The sequence below is a fragment of the Lissotriton helveticus genome, chromosome 1_1 (assembly GCF_964261635.1).
Source record: "Lissotriton helveticus chromosome 1_1, aLisHel1.1, whole genome shotgun sequence".
Classification (NCBI taxonomy): Eukaryota; Metazoa; Chordata; class Amphibia; order Caudata; family Salamandridae; genus Lissotriton; species Lissotriton helveticus.
In genome coordinates, this window is record NC_136057.1 from 1,497,471,882 (window position 1) to 1,497,494,039 (window position 22,158).

A 22,158-nucleotide genomic window follows, 5' to 3' on the forward strand; every position below is an offset into this window, starting at 1 on the left:
ACAACTAAGTAAACCCCCGTAATTTCTAGAAATTAAAAGCCATAGCCATAGAGTAAGACCTCCAACCCTCGGTCAAGGTCCACTCTCTCCCCGCAGCTCCTCTGTGCCGTCTCTTGCCTCCAGACCCCAACCTCCTCCTTGGGAGGTTCGAGGCTACTGCCCGCTCGTGCACCTGCTGCCCGCTCCAACTGGGTCCAGACTGCCTGGAACCACCGTAACCTTTCTCAGCCGTTTTCTTTCTTAATTTGTTTCCTTGCTGTGCTACTTTTATTGTTCCCATCTGTGTCTTGCTCTAATTCCACCACTGTTTTTTATTTTCTCGTGCCTGCCTGTTCGTTTCGCCGCTGCATCCCCTGCGGCCCCTCCCCCTGGAATTCCCCTGCTCCCGCCTCCCAGCCTCTCCTCCCTCCCACGTCCCCTACTTAATGGAGGCCGCAGCGGACGCGCACAGTGGGCGCGCGCCAAAGGCCAGCCCGTCTGTACACGGCCAGCGCCAGGAGCCCTGGACCTCCCACTACCCATTGCTACGACACCACCACTTTCCTCGCACTCAACCCTGGAAGTCTTAGAGAATGCCAACAGGCATAGCCGAACATGACCCAAGGCCAGTTCTCCTGCCTCCAGACCCCAACCTCCACCTTGGGAGGTTCGAGGCTGCTGCCCGCTTGTCCGCCTGCTGCCCGCTCCAACTGGGACCAGACTGCCTGCAACCACCGTAACCTTTCTCAGCCGTTTTCTTTCTTAATTTTTTTCCTTGCTGTGCCACTTTTATTGTTCCCATCTGTGTCTTTCTCTAATTCCACCACTGGTTTTTATTTTCTCGTGCCTGCCTGTTCCTTTCGCCGCTGCACCCCTGAGACCCCTCCCCTGGAATTCCCCCGCTCCCGCCTCCCAGCATCTCCTCCCTCCCACGTCCCCTACTTAATGGCGGCCGCTGCGCAGTCACGCAGTGGACGCGCACAGTGGGCGTGCGCCAAAGGCAAGCCCGTCTGCACCCGACCACGGCCAGCGCCAGAAACCCTGGACCTCCCACTACACATCGCTACGACACCACCACCTTCCTCGCACTCAACCCTGGAAGTCTTAGAGAATGCCAACAGGCATAGCCGAACACGACCCACGGCCAGTTCTACTGCCTCCACTGCCGCCAGACCCTCACCGCCACCCCGGCCTCCAACACCGCAGACGCAGCACCGGCAACACACTAAAATGCATCTTCCTGAACGTACACTCCATACACAAACACGCCATGGAAATCTAGAACCTACTCGACTCTCTCTTGCCCGACATCTCCTTCACAGAGACCTGGCCAACGTATCCCCCACCCCGACATCAGCTCTGCCATCCCAGACGAATACAAGATCCAGAGGAAAGACCCTCCCAACCACCCAGGAGGGGACCTTGATATCACCCACAAGAGCACCCTCCGCCCTACCACCTCCAGTGAAACCTTCCCCTCCCCCAAACACCTGCACTTCCAGATCCAGGCCACCCCTAAAGCCTCACTCCGAGGAACCCTCGTCTACAGACCCCCTGGCCCAAACACCCTTCGCCACCATCACCTACTTCATCGCACCCCACGCCATCGCCTCAACAAACTACTACATACTCATTGGAGACCTGAACTTCCACCTTGACAACCCCAACTCCACTATCCTATGTGACCACCTCGCCTGCATCGGGCTTAAACACCTCGTCAACACACCGATCCACAGAGCAAGACACACCCTTGACCCCATCTTTGCGGCAGGAAACAGCGTCCAATTCAGCCACACAGCGCAGCCGGCATGGACCGACCAACACTGCGTACACTTCGCCATCAACAAACCCAAGGCACCCAAACCAACCCCATGCCCACCACGAAGGAAGTGAAGCAAGGTTACAGACTAGCAACTTAACTCCACCCTCACCCGAGACAACCACACCTGAGCAACCGAGGTAAACGACGCAGCCAGAGAACTCCACACCTGGATCTCCACCTGCGCAGACAAGCATGCCCCGCTACGCAAACCCGACAGACAATGCCCCAGGAAAACCGCCTGGTTCACCCTGCTCTCCAAGAAGCTAGACGCACTTGCAGACGCCTGGAGAAACACCAAGACAACCGTAAACCACACCACCTAGAAGGATGCCATAACTGACTACCACAACCAGATCAGAGCCACCAAGAGGAACTTCATCCACAACAAAATCCTGCCCAACTCCACCAACTCCAAGGAACTTTTCAGTGTCATTAAAGAATTCACCAACCCACGCAGCGAAGCCACAGACATCATCCCATCCCAAGACCTCTGCGACAAACTTGGAACCAATTTCCACCTCAAAATCAAAAACCTCTATGACAACTTAATTGACCATCCACCAGGCTCCAAAGACAGCCCCCTGCCCCCCAGAAACACCAGCTAGCCCACCGATCACGGCCGAAGATACCACCTCGACCATTAAATGCATCCACTCAGGGCGGGGCCCCCACCGACCCCTGCCGCCCTCATCTTCCACAGAGCCACGGCCGCCATCGCACCCGAACTAAAACGCACCATCAACACTACCTTCAAAACAGGCACCTTCCCAGACGACTGGAAGCGTGCAGAAGTCAGACCCCTGCTCAAGAAGCCCACAGCTGACCCACCGACCGCAAGAACTATCGGCCCATCTCGCTCCTCCCCTTCGCAGTCAAAGTTGCAGAGAAAAGAGTCAACAGGAAACTGACACGATTCATTGAAGAGAACGCCGTCCTCGACTTGTCCCAATCCGGATTCCGAAGCAACCACCGCACAGAGACCGCCCTACTCGACGCCACAGACTAGATCCACACCCTCCTGGACCAAGGCCATTCCGCAGCCCTCATCCTACTCGACCTATCAGCAGCCTTCGACATCCTCCCACCGCACACTATTAGCCAGACTATATGACGCAGGCATACAAGGAACAGCACTGGACTGGATCGGATAATTCCTCATCGGAAGAAGTCAAAGGATCAGACTCCCTCCCCCTTACTCTCCGACCCCACGAAAAACACCTGCGGAGTCCCACAGGGTTCATCACTGAGCCCCAACCTCTTCAACATCTACATGGCCCCCCCTCACAGCCATCGTCCGACAACTAGGCCTCAACATCATATCCTATGCCGACGACACCCAGCTCGTCCTCTCCCTCACCAAAGACCCCACCACTGCCAAACTCAGCTTCCAGAAAGGAATGCAATACGTGGCAGTCTGGATGACCAACAGTTGACTGAAGCTCAACGCCGAGAAGACAGAAGTCCTCGTCCTCTGTACCACCTCTTCTGCATAGGACAGCACCTGTTGGCCGATTGCCCTCGGAAGCCCACCTACCCCCTCGAACCTCGGCATCGTACTCGACTCCTCACTCACCATGAACCGACAGGTCAACGCCGTCACATCCAGCTGCATCAACACCCGCCGCATCCTCCGCAAGACCTTCAAGTGGATCTCCCCTGAGTCAAGGAAGAGAGTCTTACCTAATCACCAAATCCTTTAGTTAGATTATTTGTTACGTTGTTCCTCCCCTGCCATTTCCACTCTGGAGAACTGCATGTCACAGCGCCATGAAACCGCTGGTGAAAGCGCGCTCAACAAATACTTTTAAACTCAAACTCAGAGTCACCCACGCACTCATCACCAGCAGACTGGACTATGGAAACGCACTCTACGCCAGCATCAACAAGTCCCCACTCTGCAAACTCCAGACAATACAGAACACTGCCCCCAGACTCGTCCTCGGCATCCCCCGACATGAACTCATCAACCAACACCTACGAATTCTCCACTGGCTCCGGTGGAGAAAAGAGTCACTTTCAAAATCCTCAATAACGCCTAAAAATGCGTACGCAAAAACAGACTCAAATACCTCTACGACAGAATCAACTTCCACGTAAAAACCTCCGATCTTCGAACCTCACACTAGCCGAAACCCCGCGCATCCACAGAGCCAGAGCAGGCGTAAGATCCTTCTCTCACATTACAGCCAAGACCTCAAACAAGCTACCGGCAGACATCAGGCGCGCCCCCTTTCTGAACACCTTCAGGAAGACCCTCAAGACCTGGCTCTTCGGCTAAACAGATCTGCAGACCCTCCCTCAGCGCCTTGAGACCCTCATGGGTGAGTAGCGCGCTTACATTTCTCTGATTGATTGATAGCCTTCAAATAAACACACTTGCTATAATTCAGCATCTAGGAGCGCTTCATAACACCAATTCAAATTTACAGAAAAAATTATCAGAGTACATATATTGGCAAACTTGACATTATTAAAAAAAAAATAAAAATCCTAAAAGACCAAGATCATGTGGCAATTTAGTTAAAATAGTATCACTGGGACAACTCAATGTGTTCTAATTCATATATTTTCCTAATAGCCAAATATAATGTTATGTAACTGGCTATTGCACTACATATGTCGGGGGTGGCCAATGATTGCAAATATTTAAAACCATCAAGATATGTACAAGGGTGAATTTTCTTAAACAAAGGAATTATAAATCTACTCCTTTGTATAAAGTGCAAAATAAAATAAAGTGAAGAGTGCTTTGGCTTGTGAGGTTGTCACATGGACAAAGAGAGTGGTCATTCGCCCAACCACACTGTTGTGGGGACGCCAGCTAAAAGTGAACAGTATATAACCAAAATCTAGTTAAATGAAATCTAGTCTCCAAATTAATAGTAAATGTTAAATAATATTGCAGTGGAGCAGAGGGCAAATGCATCAGGCCGATTTCGTCTTGCTGAAAATAGTGCGTATTTCCCCTTCAAAGCAAAGCCTCTTTGATGGTAACTGTGGCGTTCAGTGGGAGACTTTCAGGGTTATCATAAAAGTGGCCCAAGCCTATTTCATGATATTTGTCTTTCAAGAACCGAAACCATGGTATTTTAAGAGAGTTGGCCAGATTTTTACACTTTTATAATTTTTTGTGAGAACATTAGTTATTCAGAAAGCCATATTTTCACCCATAATAGAAGAGGGGCAGCAGCTATTCGGTCTGCCAACAGTTCTAGGCCTAATTCATCATGACATAGGCGGTTAGGGGCACTATTGGGTGTCATCAGTAGCCTTTTAGTGAAGTCATTTTCCACTTCTTGTAACTGACGTGTATTGTGGTGCCCACACCCCTGCGCCATAAGTTGCAATTTCGAGACATTTGGCTTTTATAGAGAGTGAGAATTTCCCTCACAGGCTTGTGACCTAATTTACAGGCGAACTGGAAGAGCCCCTCCACCGCCCTAGTTGTGTGATGGGCTCTCGCTGCCACAAGTCGGTCCCAGCTTAATTTATTGTTAAATTATTTGCCCAAGTACATAAAATTCTCGACCTTTTCTATTGTCTTGTCCCGTGCTACAAAGAACTTGGTCTTTGTGCTCTTTGGGCCGCAGACCATGATATATGATTTAATAAAATTGACTTTAAGATCAAGAGACGACATAAAATCAGTAAAAGTATCCAGGGACTTCTGAAGGCCATTTGCTGTCGTGGCTATTAGCACCGTATCGTCATTATATGATAACAAGGGGACAGATTTGCTACCATTCTTGGGGAAATCCGGCCTTTTGTTTAATGGGGCGACCTCCAGTCCATTAGTGTAAATTAAAAACAGAAAGGGAGCTAAAATACACCCTTCCTGGACACCCTCTGTTGAAGCTATCTGTTCCGTTTTTTTCCCCCTTGAGTGCCAGAACTTATGGAGACTATGGTATTAAGGTGTAACCTACGAATAAGCGACACCAGGACTTGTTCCACACCCAAGCTTTCCAGCATATTCCACAGTTTCTCTCTATTAACAGTGTCAAAGGCACTAGACCAGTCCATGAAGGCCAGGTGGATTGAACCCTTCCTGGCCTTCACGTATTTGTTAATAATTAGGGACAGGTTTAGGCATTGGTCAGTTGTACCAAGCCACTTTCTGAAACCATATCGCGTATTGGATAGTGCTCCTGTCGTCGTTGCCCATGTCTCCATCTGGGTGTAGAGAACTCTACCCAGTATCTTAGCTATGGCATCAATGAGTGATTGTGAGAGGTTAGCCTGGCATATGATGTCCACTATTCTAGTGGGCACCTTGCACCAGTCTAATCGATCCTTATTGATGGTGGTTGTAAAGTCAACCTTATAGACAAGCTATCCTAGTGGTAGCATGGACCAGCAGTCTCAGGCTAAGACTTCAGAGAGAATGTGAAGCAAGCTGTATTACCAATTATAATCCCTTGAATACCAAATGAAAGGACACCACACAAGGTATATATCAAATGTATATGTATTTATTCTAAACACAACCCCTCTGCACTCTTTATGAGGTCAGAGGTAAAAGTACATCACAAGTTACTCAATTAGCATACGATAAGTTGCACAAATACAGTTATGCCCTAGGGGCCTCACAAACCATATACTAAGGAAGTGGTATAAGAACCACGTGAGAGTTGGACAGCAGGCCTAGGGCCTGTAGAATTGCTGGGACTACACTACACAACCAAAGGTTAGGAAGTAGGAGGCCCACGGGAGACGCATGCAGTGTCTGAACACAGTCGCGAGTTACCATTGACTTATAATGGGAAACGAAGAAGTTACAAAGTTACTGTTGTAGGACACTTCCGGATGGACTACGATAAAACCCCTTTAGACTACGACACTTCGAGAGTCAAGACCCACAGGAGCACTAGAGTACTCGTGTTACCTCACCCAGGGAAGCCGGATGCATAGGTGCCTTTTGGGGTCGGGTTTCGTCATCGTTTTCTATGGAGAGCTGCAAAGCAGTGCTGCAGGTGACCAGAGGAAAAGTGTCCGGGTGGATCCAAGGGTGGATCGACGATGTGAAGAACCTGAAAGCAGAGGGGATAGAGTCTGGGTCACTAGCCAGTGACCAGGAAGGAACCAGGCGATGTCGCGTGCTTGAAGGTGAAGACGGTGAGTTTGTCTCTTCAGCCACGAGATCCAGGAGGCATCGACGATGACCAGGCGCTGGATTCGAGCTGTCCCACGAAGTATCTAGTTGACTGCGGTATCGGTATCCGGATTGGAACCAACAAGCCTTGGCAACCGAAACCCACGCAGGATGTCGAGATTGGCTCTGTTGCTGACCAGCAAGGTCTGTGGCGCTTCTCCTTTGAAGGGAAGCTGGAGCAAGCATGGAGCAACCAGGAAAGCAGTTTAGTGCAAAAGAAAAGTCTTCAGGGGCTCACTAGCCAACAGGCAAGGAACCAGGAAGACGCTTCGAGCTGAAATGCAAAAGCAGGCCCCACGTGGCACTCGTGGAGTGTGGAGGACTGAGCTTCGGTGCAAATGGCGCTCGGGTCTGGGTCTTCTCATACCCCAATGCACAACTGTGAAGGTACCTCAGTAGTCGAGCTGTTGGCAAAATGCAGGATATCCAGGGTGTCTGGTCCCACGTCTCTCGTGTCCGCCACGGGTCTCAGCTTTGCTGTGGATGTGGGTTGGAGTCAGAGAAGTCTGAGAGTCCAGTTCCTGTGTCGCTGAGTCTTTGGGTTCCGGCGGGAGCGTCGACAAAGCAGACCGGCAAGTTACTGGTGGTGCCTGTTTGCACAGGGTGGTCACTCCTTGACCACAAGGGAGATGTCTTCCGTCTTCTAGCCAGAATAGAATGTCGAAGGTCCAAGAGTTCTGTATCAAAGTTTCTTTCCCGGATAATCTAAAGTCCTGGGGACACAGCTCCTATACTTATACTAAGCTAAGGGGCTGGATTACCTGCCTAGGTCCCTCCTATGGGTGGACCTGGGAAGGGGGTGGTTACACCCATTTCCCTTTGTCCAGTTTCGCGCCAGAGCTGGGGCTGGAGTGCCCCAGCATCTGGTTTGAACTGGGCTATGCATGGAGCACCTGGTGTGCCCCAGGCAGTGTCTGGAAAAGCATCTGCTGATGCAGCCCTCCCTGTCCCAATACACATCTGCCTTTCTGGGGAGGTGCTGGCACCTCCCTGGACAGGAAACCTATTGTCCAGGCCTCCCCTGCCGGAGTTTCGTCCCGCAGCAGGAGGTCAGACTCATGTCTGTGGCAGCAGCATCCATTTTGTGATGCTGGGGCTCTGTTTAATTTTAATCGGGTAAAGCAGTAACATACATGTATTTTCCCTCTAGAAGGGTGGAAATGCTACCCCAGCCGCCATAATTGGTGGGGGGGGGGCGGGTAGTATTCCAAAGTGTTTGACACCTTACACAACATGTTTTGATAAAGCCAAGCCAAACCAAAGTTAGCATTAACTTCAAGGATTATAATGCACTTAAGAGTATATGGTATGGCTATATCATAGAACAGTTATAAGGAGATGGTTCCGAAAGCTGCAGAGGGGCTCAGCTCATGCTAGAGCTAGAGCACCCTCTCACATGCATATGTGTCTATATATAAGGTAGATGTAGGTATACTACATCTATGTAAGGGGTGGTTACACCACCTTACCCAAGCTGAGTGATCAGCCTGTGGTGTCAGTTTGGATGGCCAGCCAGGGGTGGCATAATACATGCTGCAGTCTCTGGTAGACCTTGGATGCACCTATGCCCCGGGTACCTATGGTACACTATACAGGGGCTCACAAAGGTGACCCACTACCCAATCTGGTATGTACCTAAAGTACATGATATCAATTTAGAGAGAGAACAGCTGGGCTGTGGGTCTGATTAGCAGGCCCACAGCCACACTAAAGTCGAAAAACCAGAAAATTACAGCAAAAAGTGGGGGTGATCATAGGAAGCAGACCCTACTCTCCTACATCAATATTGTCCTATAACAGGCCGGGTCACTTCTATGTCCCTTTTTGAAAATGGGGACCACTATTGCCTCCTTCCAGGTCACGAGCATTGGGCCAATAATTACTGCCCTAAGTACGTTTGTCAGTAAGGGTGCCCACCAGTTTGGATTATTTTTAAGAAGGTCAAGGGAGACCCCATCAGGACCTGGGGCTTTCAGGCGGGACCCCAGGGCTAGCGCCTCCACCACCTCAGTTACTGTGATGGACCTACTTAATTTTGTAGCTGCCACTAGCTCTTCAGGCAGATCCCTTGAGTGTTCCTCCACCCTTTTGATTTTTAGGATTAACGATACCATTACAATGGACGACCTAATCAGCTCCCAATATCACAAAATCCATCTGCCTGGCTTCTTCCACAAATAACAGGCGATTAATGATTTCCCAGAATTTTTTTGTATCGCTGAAATCTCCTGCTCTCTTGACTTCTTCCCATGGGAAGCTTCTTAATTTAGCTTTTCTCCCTTCAGTTATTATTTTATAGTTTTGCCTTGCCACTCTGATTTGCTCTCTGTTACGGGGCAGGTTTGGAGCGCCCTTTTTCGTTCTTAAGGGGCCCTAGAACAATCTGGGTTAAACCACTGTGACTCCCGGGGAACCCTGGGCTTGGGGCTCCTTGTCAGCCTCGTTGCTACCTCAACGCATAATGAGCCAAACTTCTTGACAACATCCTCAGGGGGTGAGTCTGAATTTAGACATCCCAAAATGAAATAGGGATGGCTTTTAACAATATTTCTCTCAAATCTAGGGGACCAATCTTACCCCAGTTCAACCGAAAACTCTTTTTTTAAAAATGTTTTATTGTGGTGGTTTGTCAAGAAAACAAATGCTGCAGTCACATCTGCGTACCTGCAGGTATAAGACGAGGAGCAATAATCAAATTAGATTGTAGTACACAGCCATTCAGTCCACAACCCTGAGGTCGGACGGCATATCAATATAGCAAAATAATAGTGAAAGGAAATCAAGACCTGCATTGGACACAGAAAGGATATCCGCACCACTTTTTCAACCGAACATTCTTGTTACAATGGAAATTGATCGGGCGTTGAACGCCCTCTCCTACTTGGGTCTTTAATTCAAGGGAGACAATAAGTGGGTTGTGGTCGCTTAGGCAATGGGGTTCCACCACAAAGTCCAAGATACATTTTAAAATGTCTATATATAAACATGAAATCAATATAGCTAGCCCTGCCACCTCCAACATAAGTGGGGCACTGCAGTGAGAAGTCCTTGGCCCAACCATTAATAAGGCCTGTGTCGTTCCCTATCGGGACTGAATTTAGAGCTTCTCCCTGTTTTGAATGTATAAAATGGGGTAGAGGCTGTCCCGCCGTATCTTCCAATCCACACACACGTTGATTACTGTGCTTACCCAGTGTACAGTTAAAGTCCCCTACCCAGACAATAAAAAGTGGTTACCACTTCCCAGTGACTTGCGTGAGCTCATATTGAAGGGCCTTGATGGCCATACAATTGTGTGGGTCAAAGATATTATGGTCCCATTTGACATAAAAGTATTTTGGCTTCACTTAAATTATCAATCATAATCAGTTGGTCCCAGGGTGATTAACTTATACTAGTAACCTTTAGCGCTCCATATTTTACGGAGATGAAAACTGCAATCCCACCTTTGGCCCTCCCTGTAGCAGAGGGTAATGAAGGTACACAAAATGAATGATAACCATCCAGGAATGTGCTGTCTCTCGACCAAGTTTCCTTGAGGCAAATGAGGTCAAAGCCTCTAATATATCCTAGCCACTCCTAATTCCCGAACTACGAACAAAGGCCTGCGATATTCCATGAGATGATTTTAAAACAGGAGGTAGATTTCCCCTGATTTTTTTCGCCCTTAACTCTGTCAATGGGGGAATGGGATATGGGGCCCACTAAGGGCTCAAGCCCTATATCTGTGGTTTCTGCCACCTCCGCCGGTTTGCCTAAATAGTGGCCAGCCTGTACGTTTCCTCCCACCTCAGGAACCTCTTTGAGATAAACTGACTGTCAATCGATGTCAGCAAGATCTGAAAGGATTCCAAACCGGTTGGGGTGAGTAGGCACCAATTGCTGCGAATAAGTAAAAGTTCTTGGGCCTAAGATAGAAGCCCTTTCAGACTGGTTGCTACCCCTAATGGGTGGGCAGAAAAAGCCCAGGGAGTAGACCCTTATGGGGCCGTTCGCCCCCTGCCCCATCATTAAGGGACCTCAGAAGGAAATGCACTAGCTGCGGGTTCCTAAAATTAAGGACCACACAATTTCCCAGAACTGCTTTTATCGTACGGCCCACCCAGCTCACTCGCCTAGCCATAATGATGTTATTTATCAGGTTTGCTTGGAGTGGTAATTTGCTAGGTCACCAGTGAGCTGATTTGTTGATAAGGCTTTAACAATTTTCTTGGCAGTATGGTTGGAGATGGGGGACTCCAGTGAGTACCAGGGTGTAAGGAGTGGTAGGTTCAAGATGACTTTTTCACCCTCCCCATCTCTAGATGTAAATCCTGGGCACGCACGGTTTGGGGTGTGAAGTGGAGCTTGAAGGGAATGTCGTTGATTGGGCCCAACTGGGAGGTTATGGTCGCCAAAATTTGAGGCTCCTTGCGTGACCTTACATTTTTGCCTGGGGGAGACTGTTACCCAAGGAAAACCTTCACAAATACTGTCACATTTACTGCGGTTTGTGATGCATCCACTGCAGTTTGCCCCTATAGAGTCAGCACATTCTGGCTTTTGCGTTGGACATCTGTGCCCAGGTCTGTGTGTAGCTGTAGAAATTCTTTTGTGTCCTATCTCTCTATATTTTAATAGTAGACCTGACCGCCTAAAACTAGTATTAAGCACAAATCTTGCCAAGTTTTGTTAGTTTTTATACTTGGCATTCTAGTGTGTGTTGCTGTGTGTTTTGCTTTACCCATTACGTTTTCTTATTTAGAATTGGTTATTATGGGTTCTGTAGTAGGGGATCTCTGTGTATAGTCATAATCTAGTGAATAGTCCCGCCCATGTGCGTGGACCCCAGAGCAATCAAAAATAATTTCTTAAGGTGTCGAAAAATGCAGAACTGCACAGACACTTAAGAGAGAATTTAAAGACGGATAATGCAGCCTATATCCACAGGCTATACTGTACAGTACTTCAACTAGAAATTCCCCCAAAAAATCCACAAACAGCAATGCCTGTCCAGATTTTCCTTTCTTTAACAGCAAAAACCCCTCTGGAATGATAGAGAGGAAGACATGGACAGACCAGCCTCATAGGCTGCCATTATGTGGCTCAAAACAGGATACTGTGCCTTTAAGAGAACTTTCCAGAACTTCACAGTATCCCAGAATGCACTGCAGGTCCCTTTTACTTTCAGTTCTTTTTTTCCGGCTCCTGCAAGCAGGACCCTGGAGCATTGAGCTCTCCCTTTTCAAGGGTTTAATGGTGATATTTTTCACTTTTTCAAAGTTATTTGAGTGGTTTTTTGAAGTACTTTGCTGATTCTTCCTGTTTGTCTTTGGGTGCACTCTTAATTGTCGAATATGCCTGCATTATTCGACAAATGCCCTGAGTGTTCCAGGAAGAAGGCCAAGTCTGACCCACACGAGGTGTGTATCATCTGCCTTCCTTCATCCCATGTCCCAGAGGAGTGTGACATCTGCCAGGGTTTCTCTAGCAGGACCCTGAGGGATAGGATGAAGATCAGGCTTCAGGGCCTTGAAGACAGAAGACTGAAGGCACAAGGTGGGTCTGGAGGGGCTTCATCTGCCCATGCTGAGGCCTCTGGGGGGCTCCCCAGGGGCAGGAAGACCAGCAAACGTCCCCATTCTCTGTCGGCATCGATTGCACCGACCACGACGTCGAGAGGGATGACTGCAGTCTGTTCCCCGTCTCCCCGGGGCTCTGGGTCGAGAGGCGACGTCTACGTTCGGTGTCGAGGGACCTGAACAGGCCGCCGTCGAAGTCTCCAGTGACGATTTAGTCGTCGTCTTCGTCGGCATCGTCGGCGAGTATTCGACGTCGAGAGGCCCGGCGTCGTCGCTCGCCGTCGAGGCGACTTCGCCGTCGGCGAAGAGGAGAAGGTCGTCGTCGAGGGGATCCATGACGTCGAGGAGAAGGTCGCCGTCGAGGCGTAGACGGTCGCCGTCGAGGCGTAGACGGTCGCCGTCGAGGCGTAGACGGTCGCCGTCGAGGCGTAGACGGTCGCCGTCGAGGCGTAGACGGTGGCCGTCTAGGCGAAGAAGGTCGCCGTCGAGGCGAAGGCATTCGCCGTCGAGGGATCGGCGCTCGCCGTCGAAGAGGCGAAGCTCACCGACGCGGGGACAACGCTCGACGTCTGGTCGCCGTTCTTCAACGCCGGAAAGGCGCGGAAGGAGTTCTGGCGCCAGGAGTCAGTCTGGCAGACGTCAAGTGCCTATGGAAGACTCTCCAAAGTCCCAGCCTAGTAAGGAGGGCGGTTCACCGGGCTTGGTGTACTCTGTTGTGTATACCCCTGCTAGGTCGAAGACAGTTACTCTGCCTTCTCCGCCGAAAGGACGTCCCCCGCGGACTCCCACCCCGCCTCCACTCCCGCCTCCTCCGCAGACTCAACCGCAACCCCAGTTGCCGGCTGACAAGCCTCTTCCGGTTCCTCCGAGGAACGGTTCGTTGCCACGATTTCCTACTCCTCCTAAGGGGACCCCTCGGCCGAGGGCTCCATCCAAGCCAAAGTCTCCCGTCCCGGTGGAACCGGCAGGGCGACCGAAGCCAAGGAAGTCTCGATCCCGCTCCGGACGGAGAGGGAGGTCGCGCAGTCGTCACAGGTCCTCTACGAGGTCAAGATGGCGCCACAGGAGGCGTGGATCATGGTCCCGCACGGACTCTTCCAGAACCAGGTCCTTCTCCCCGACCTTATCAGACTCCCCGGGGACGAAGGTGTCTACTGTGGATGACATCAGCACGTTCCAGGATGTTCTCTTGAGGGGTGCTGCAAAATTGGGAATCACGGGGACGGCTCCTACACCTACGACGTCCGTGATTTTTGAGACTCTTCACAAGAAGCATTTGTCTCGCCCTCTACTTTTGCTCGTGCCAGGATTGGTAGAGCCAGCGGAGGAGCTGTTCCTTATGCCTGCAACGACGAAAGCCGCTCCGTCCCGTCTTCTGAAGAAGTACAGGGCTCCGGATTCCGACCCGGCTTTTCTGAGGATTGACCCTGTTCCGAACTCCGTTATAGTGACGGCGGCCAGAAAACAACACTCTATCTCTCAGTCTTCTATCGTGCCTCCGGATAAGGAGAGCCGATGGATCGACTCAAATGGCAGGAAGGCCTGTGGGACGGCCTCTACGTCCATGAAGGCCGCTAGCGATACGGCTCTGCTAGGGCGTTATGATCGTGCCCTGTGGGAATCCCTCCAGCAGTTCGCGGAACTCCTGTCGCGTGATAGGAGGGAGGATTTCCTGGAGATCCAGAAGGAAGAGATGCTCGTCTTGAACCAGGTCATCAGCGCGGCCGCTGATGGTTCTCTTTTGGCGGCCCATGGGTATTGCCATGGGATCAACCAGCGACTCCATGCCTGGCTCAGGCTCACATCACTCAAGCCGGAGGCCCAGCAGCGAGTGGCTAATCTGCCCTTCTCGGGGGAGACCCTGTTCGGGAAACATGCAGATGATGAGATGGCCCGCATGAAGGCGGAGGCCGAGACTCTGACGGCTGTGGGCTTGGAGAAGCCCAAAGAAAAGCAAGCCTACCGCCCGTTCCAGAGACGGTTTGGGGCGCAGGGCAGAGGGCGAGGACAGGCTTCGGGACAGCAGCAGCAGTTTCGGAGGCCCTTCCAGAAACGCCAGAAGGGTAGAGGAGGTCAGCAGTCCTCTACAGCGAACAAGGGCGCGGCCGGGTCTCGACCCTGAGCAGTTACTTCCCCTACATCCGTTACCTGCTCCAGTGGGGGGGAAGCGTTCGATTTTTTTTCTGGCAGAGTGGAGAAAAATTACTCCGGACAAGTGGGTGCTGAATATTGTTTGCAATGGATACAGTCTTCGGTTCACCAGCCCGCCTCAGCAATTCCACCGGTTTGCTCTCAGTTTCAGCTGCGCGAGCTCCAGGAGGAGGCCGATATCCTGTTAAGGAAAAGAGCGATAGAAGACGTACCTCTGTCTCAAAGAGGAAGAGGTCTGTACTCCCGGTTCTTCCTGGTTCGCAAAAAGGACAAGAACGAGTTCAGGCCCATTCTGGATTTGCGGCAAGCAAACAAGTGGATTCGCAGAGAGAAGTTTCACATGCTGTCGTTGCATCAGATTTATCCTCGGCTGCAACGGGGAGACTACCTGTGTGCCATAGACCTACAGGATGCATACTTCCATGTGCCCATTGCACACAAGCACAGGAAGTTCCTGCGATTCCACGTCGGCGCCAATCATCAGTACACAGTACTGCCATTCGGATTGAAGTCTGCGCCCAGAACATTCTCGAAGTGCATGGCAGTGGTAGCTGCACACCTAAGGAAGAACAAGGTGTTTGTCTACCCATACCTGGACGATTAGTTGATCAAGGCCTCCTCCTTCTCGGAAGCTCAAGCGCACTTCCAGAAGAAGTGGGTTCTCTTGAACAAGCTGGGGTTGCACATCAACATGTCCAAGTCTGTCCCGACTCCGGTCCAGTGCATCCAGTACTTGGGAGCCTCCATCAATACGCTGTCAGCAAGCGTGTCTCCTTCGGAGGAGCGACGATTATCACTCCTTCGGAAGGCTCAGGCTCTTATGACCACTCCATCTACAACAGTGAGGACGGTGTCTTCTCTACTGGGATCGATGGCCTCTTGTATCTTCCTCACGCCACACGCACAGCTGCACATGAGACCATTGCAGGAGTGCTTGGAGGATCAGTGGGATCAGAGGAAAGGGTCTTGGGATGGCAGGATACGACTGTTTCTGCATGCTCTTCAGTCGCTGAGGTGTTGGTGTTCGGCGGAGAATCTCCTGAGAGGGGTTCCCTTCCACAAGGACATTCCCACGCAGACTATCGTGACGGATGCGTCGCTCCACGGCTAGGGGGCGCACTACGGAGACCTACAGATTCAAGGGACGTGGTCCCCGACGGAGTCCACGTACCACATCAATTTCCTGGAACTCAGAGCTGTTCACTTGGTGCTGAAGGCCTTTCATCCGTCCTTCCGGACCAACTCTTTGCTTGTTCAGACGGACAATATGACCACGATGTATTACCTCAACAAGCGGGGGGGGTCCAGATCGCGCACTCTGTCGCAGGAGGCACAGGCGATCTGGCACTGGCTTCTAGCCAGAGGACTGACGATAACGGCTACCCATCTACCAGGTGTGCAGAATGTTCAGGCAGACGCACTGAGCAAACTGATTCAGGAAAACCACGAATGGGTCATAAACGACGAAGTACTAGGAGAAGTCTTCGCAAGGTGGGGACTCCAGACGTGGATGTGTTCGCCACCGCTGAAAACAGCAAATGCCGAGACTTCGCCTCCAGGTACTACCAGCTGGGGAATGCGTTATGGATCAACTGGTCGAACAGCTTTCTGTACGCTTTTCCACCCATTCCCCTGATTCAGACGTTGCTCATCAAGCTGTCCCAGTCCAGGGCGTGGATGATACTGATTGCCCCGGAATGGCCCAGACAGTGGTGGTTCACGGACCTGCTTCACCGGTCCCTCCTTCCTCACATGCGGCTGCCGTGCAGGCCGGACCTTCTCACGAAGTTCAGGGGGCAGATGTTGCACCCCAACCTCTTGTCTTTGAGTTTGGCAGCATGGCTCCTGAGAGTGCAATATGGCCATCGGAATCTCCCAGAAGATTGCATGGACATACTGAAGGAGGCTAAGCGACCACCCACTAGGACTTCTTATGCTTACAAGTGGAAGAGGTTTTGCATCTGGTGCAAGTCAAAGAACTATGACCTGACGACATGTAAGGAGGATGTCATCCTTCCATAACTTCTCCATCTGGCGCAGTCTGGCCTTAATGTTCATTCCATTAAGGTTCATCTGGCTGCTTTGACTGCCTACAGGAAATGCCCTTCACAGACTTCCTTCTTTCAGATCCCTGTGATCAAAGACTTCTTGGAAGGCTTGAAGAAAGTGTTCCCTCCTGTCCTTCGCCTTCATGGGAATTGAATGTGGTGCTGTCCAGATTGATGAAGGAGCCTTTTGAACCTATTCATAAGGCTTCGTTGCAGCACCTATCCTGGAAGGCGGCGTTCCTCGTGGCCATTACATCGGCCCGCAGGGTGAGTGAGATTCAGGTGTTGTGTTGCCAAGAACCTTATACTGTATTTCATGCTGCTAAGGTTGTTATGCGTACTCACCCTAAATTTCTTCCTAAAGTTATATCTGACTTTCATGTTAACCAGACCATAACTTTACCTACGTTTTTTTCAGAATCCTTCCTCTCCAGCGGAAAGGTCCTTACATTCCCTGGATGTCAGGAGGGTGTTGAAATTTTATCTGGATAAAACCAAGGATATTCGTAGATCAGACCAATTGTTTATCAATTATGGATCAGTCAGGACAGGTCTTGCTACCTCTAAGCAGTCCATTTCTAGGTGGTTTGTGTCCTGTATACAGTGGTGTTACCAAAAAGCTGGTAAGACCTTAGGGGGTAAACCTAAGGCTCGTTCCACCAGGGGCAAAGCTGCCACGACTGCTTTGCTCCGTATGTTCCAATTGCAGAAATCTGCAAGGCGGCCACTTGGAAGTCGGTCCATACCTTTGCTAAGCATTACTGCCTGGACACTGATGCCAGGGCAGACGCTCAGGTTGGGCAGGCTTCGCTGCGAAATTTGTTCGCACAATAGTGGTGTTATTTCTCTTTTCTCCACCGCCGCCTTGGTGTGGGGATGGGCTTGCCATTCTATTCACTAGATTATGACTATGCACAGAGATCCCCTACTACAGAAGGAGTAGTTTCTGTCCTGTAACTCCAGTTCTGTAGTAGGGGTATCTCTGTTATAGTCATAAGCGCCCGCCCTCCTCCCCGGTGGAGAGAGATATTCATGTAAGGAATGCTACAGGTCGGGCGTGTTACGCCTTCAAAAAGAACAAAGTAAAAGGGACCTGCAGTGCATTCTGGGATACTGTGAAGTTCTGGAAAGTTCTCTTAAAGGCACAGTATCCTGTTTTGAGCCACATATTGGCAGCCTATGGGGCTTGTCTGTCCATGTCTTCCTCTCTATCATTCCAGAGGGGTTTTTGCTGTTAAATCAATCAATCAATCATGGCATTTGTATAGCGCACTACTCACCCGGAAGGGTCTCAAGGCGCATGGGGAGGGGGGCCGTCACTGCTCGAAGAGCCAGGTCTTGAGTTGCTTCCTGAAGGAGAGATGGTCCTGGGTTAGCCGGAGGTGGATGGGGAGGGAGTTCCATGTCTTGGCTGCCATGGAAGCAAGGAAAATCTGGACAGACTTTGCTGTTTGTGGATTTTTTGGTGGGATTTCTAGTTGAAGTACTGGACAGTGTAGCCTGTTGATATAAGCTGCATTATCTGTCTTTAAATTCTCTCTTAAGTGTCTGTGCAGTTCTGCATTTTTCAACACCTTAAGAGATTATATTTGATTGCTCCGGGGTCCACGCACATGGGCGGGACTATTCATGACTATAACAGAGATACCCCTACTACAGAACTGGAGTTACAAAACAGAAACTACTCCTTACTGATGTTTACTGTGTGGATGCATACTTTTGATTAGATTGGTCTGTTTTTGTAAATTCACATTGTAGGAGAGTAGGATCTGCTTACTATGGTTACCCCCACTTTTTGCTGGTGTTTCACGGATTTATCGACTTTAATCTGGCTGGGGCCCCGCTAACCAGGACCCCAGGCTAGCTGCTTCATCTCTAAATTGATTGTATGTACTTTAGGTACACTCCAGATTGCTTACTGGGTTACCCTTGTGAGTCCCTAGTATATGGTACCTTAGGTACCAAGGGCACCCCAGAGGCCTACCAGGGACTGAAGCATGTATTATGCCACCCCTGGGAAGCCTTCCAAAATGGCACCACAGGTCTGCTACTGCAGCCTGGGTAAGGTGGTACGTGTACCCCTTACTGAGATATAGTATACCTATATCTACCTATATATACAGACACATATAACCCTATAAGTCACTCCTATGGCAGGCCTTGACAATCCTGATAGCCAGAAACCGGTCCTTGGATGCTTGATTCCGGTCTGGGAAAGACATGGCTTGGTAGTTCGGACTGGACTGTTCCCATGAGGCACAGGGTCAGAGTTGATTTGCATATAGCCAGTGTCTAACCCAGGGTGGTGTGGAGTGCAAAAAACGATGGATTTAGGCCCAGATCCTTGTACTGGGGTGAATGTATGACATTGTTTTACATTCTGTCCATCAACTGTGTTTTTTGCAATTTTCACCCCGAGTGGGCTGGGTATGCTCAGACGTGAGTCCCAGGCTCTCCACACCACTGGAGTCAAGCTATCCAGGCTGAATGAAGGCTGATAGCCAGAAACCAGTCCTTGGATGCTTGATTCCGGTCTGGGAAAGACATGGCTTGGTAGTTCGGACTGGACTGTTCCCATGAGGCACAGGGTCAGAGCTGATTTGCATATAGCCAGTGTCTAACCCAGGGTGGTGTGGAGTGCAAAAAAACGATGGATTTAGGCCCAGATCCTTGTACTGGGGTGAATGTATGACATTGTTCTACATTCTGTCCATCAACTGTGTTTTTTGCAATTGACAATCCTGAAGGCAGACTGCTTGGTTTTGTGTGAGCCCAAGCATGAGCTGAGCCCTCTGCAGCTTTCGAAATCATTTCTCTGTAGCTGTTCTGTGATACAGCCATACCATATACTCTTAAGTGCATTAGAACCTTGCTGTAAATGCTAACTTTAGAATGGCTGCGTTTAAACATGTCGTGTTTGGTGTCAAACACTTTGGAATCCTATCCCCCGCCAGTCCTGGCAGCGGGGGTAGAATTCTACCCTTCTAGAGGGAGAAGACATGTACACACTTACCTGACCGGTAATAGTTTAAAAGAGCCCCAGCATCACAAAATAGATGCTGCTGCCACAGACACAAGTCTAACCTCCTGCTGCTGGACGAAACTCTGGCAGGGGAGGCCTGGACAATAGGTTTCCTGTCACAGGGAGGTGTAACTACCTCCCCAGACATGCTTTAGTGTATTGGGGCAGGGTGGGTGCAGTCAGTGAATGCTTTTCAGACAGTGCCTGGGGCACACAAGGTGGTGTCCCTGTGCATACCCCAGTTCAAACCGGTTGCAGGGGCACTCAGCCCCTACTCTGGCGTGAAACGAGACGAAGGGGTGTAACCACCCCCTCCCCAGCTCCTCCCATAGGTGGAACCTTAGAGTAACTCCAACCCCTAAACTTAGTATAAGTATAGGAAGACAGTCCCTAGGACTTTAGATTACCCTGGACGAAACTCTGCAACATATATCCTGGAACTTCGACATTCTATTTCGACTAGAAGACTGAGTGACTCCCCTGTTCAAACAGGCACCAAAGAAGCATCTTGCCGGTCTGCATTTCCAAGGCTCCCGCCGGATGCCGAAGAATTTGCAACACGGGAATCCAGACATCTCCGAGGCCGACACAAGATCACAGCAAAGCGGAGACCTTTAGCCATCACGAGAGACGTGGGATCGGAACTCCTGGACACCGTGCACATTTGCTAGTGCACCTTCTTCCCGAGCTTTCCCGAAGTTGTGCATTGGGCTACTCGTAGTCCAAGCCCTGAGCACCGACTGCACCAAGGATTGTGGGCCTACACTCCACGAGTGTTCCGTGGGCCCGCGTCTAGCATTTCTTCTCGAGGCCCCTTCGCGATCCCTTGTCCGTCGACTGGTGGGTCCCCACGAAGGTAACTCTTTCGTTTCTTGGGCTTCCCTGGTTGCTCCAGACGTGCCCCGACTCCCCTCCAAAGGGTGAGTCCCTCAGACCTTGCTGGTCTGCCCCGAAGCCAATCCTTGCATTCTGCGTGAGTTGCTGTTGCCAAGGCTTGTTGGGTCCAATCCAGATACTGACACCGCAGCACACGACATCCGAAGTGGAACAGCTCAAATCCAGCTCCTGGTTGTCATCGACGCCTCTGGGTCCTCGTGGCTGAAGAGTCCAGCTTCACCTTCGGCACCTGAAATCACCCGACATCGGTGGGCATCTTCTTACTGCCTCCCTGGTCACTGGCAAGTGACCTAGACTCTGTCCCCTCTGCTTTCAGGTTCTTCAGATCCCCGATCCATCCGGACACTTCATCTTGTCGCCTGCAGCACTTCTTTGCAGCTCTCCATAGGAAACGACGAAACCCGACACGAAAAGACACCTATGCACCCGGCTCTCCTGGGTGAGTTAACACGAGTATTTCGGTCCTCCCGTGGGTCTTGACTCTCAAACTGTCCAGTCCTCAAGGGATTTGTTCCTAGTCCACTCCTAAGTGTCCTTAACATTTACATTTCTAACCCCAACTTTCTCCATAGAAGTCAATGGTGATTCGCAGCTGTGTTTAGACTCTGCACCCGTCCCCCGTGGGTCTCCTTCGTCCCTAACTTGGGTGGTTCCTGGTTGCCCCAGCAGTTCTACAGGCCCTAGGCCTTGTCTCTATGACTGTAGTGGTACTCATACCACTTTATTAGTGTATGGTTTGTGAGGCCCCTAAGGCAAAACGTATACTGTGCTAATTTACTGTGTGCTAAATAGGTTTAGTGTATGTACTTTTGCCTCTAGCCTCATAAAGAGACTAGAGGGATGTGTTTAGATTAAATACATATATTTTATATATATACCTGGTGTGGTTCTCCTTTCATTTGTTCATTCACGAGATTGTAGACTGGTAAAACAAGCTGATTTACATTCCTTCAAAACTTAGCCTGAAGGCTGCTTTCCACAGCTACCACTAGGATAGCTTTCTATATAAGTTGTCTTTAAACCTACCATCAATAAGGGTCGTTTGGACGGGTGCATGCTACCCACTAGCATAGTGGACAGCATATGCCAGGCTACACACATCTTTTAAATGAAGTATATTCTTTAAAGAAGTGTACATTGAATTCTCATAGGTGTCTCAGTATTTTATGTACTCGGTTATCCACACAGGTGCTTGTTTGCTTTAACAACATAGTTTTAATGTGTTTAAACTAAGATCCTTGTGCTGATACCTAACGAGATAAAACAGTGGCCTGGACAAGTGATTTACATATTTGACTTTTTTCGGGATATATATCCTTTTAAAGTCGACTGGAATGTGTGTTGTATGTGTTACATGCTCCTCTGTACTTAACTCCACTGTGTTCCACTTCTACTTTCTTATCCATTACTCTCTTTTTCTTTTCTGATATGTTTTCAAACTTCCTCAACTCAGATAACATGTTCGTTAGTACAGATGAAAAAGCTTTGCTACTAGCTGCACCCACAGACGACCTCTGAGCTAAATC

The 22,158-nt window shown here is 50.1% G+C and overlaps 1 protein-coding gene across 1 annotated transcript in view; it reads left to right on the plus strand.

Annotated features, from left to right (window-relative positions):
- The window catches only part of SCYL3 (SCY1 like pseudokinase 3), a 917,463-nt gene that overhangs the window by 182,954 nt on the left and 712,351 nt on the right, over positions 1-22,158 (plus strand). The gene's annotated exons all lie outside the window — the stretch shown is intronic.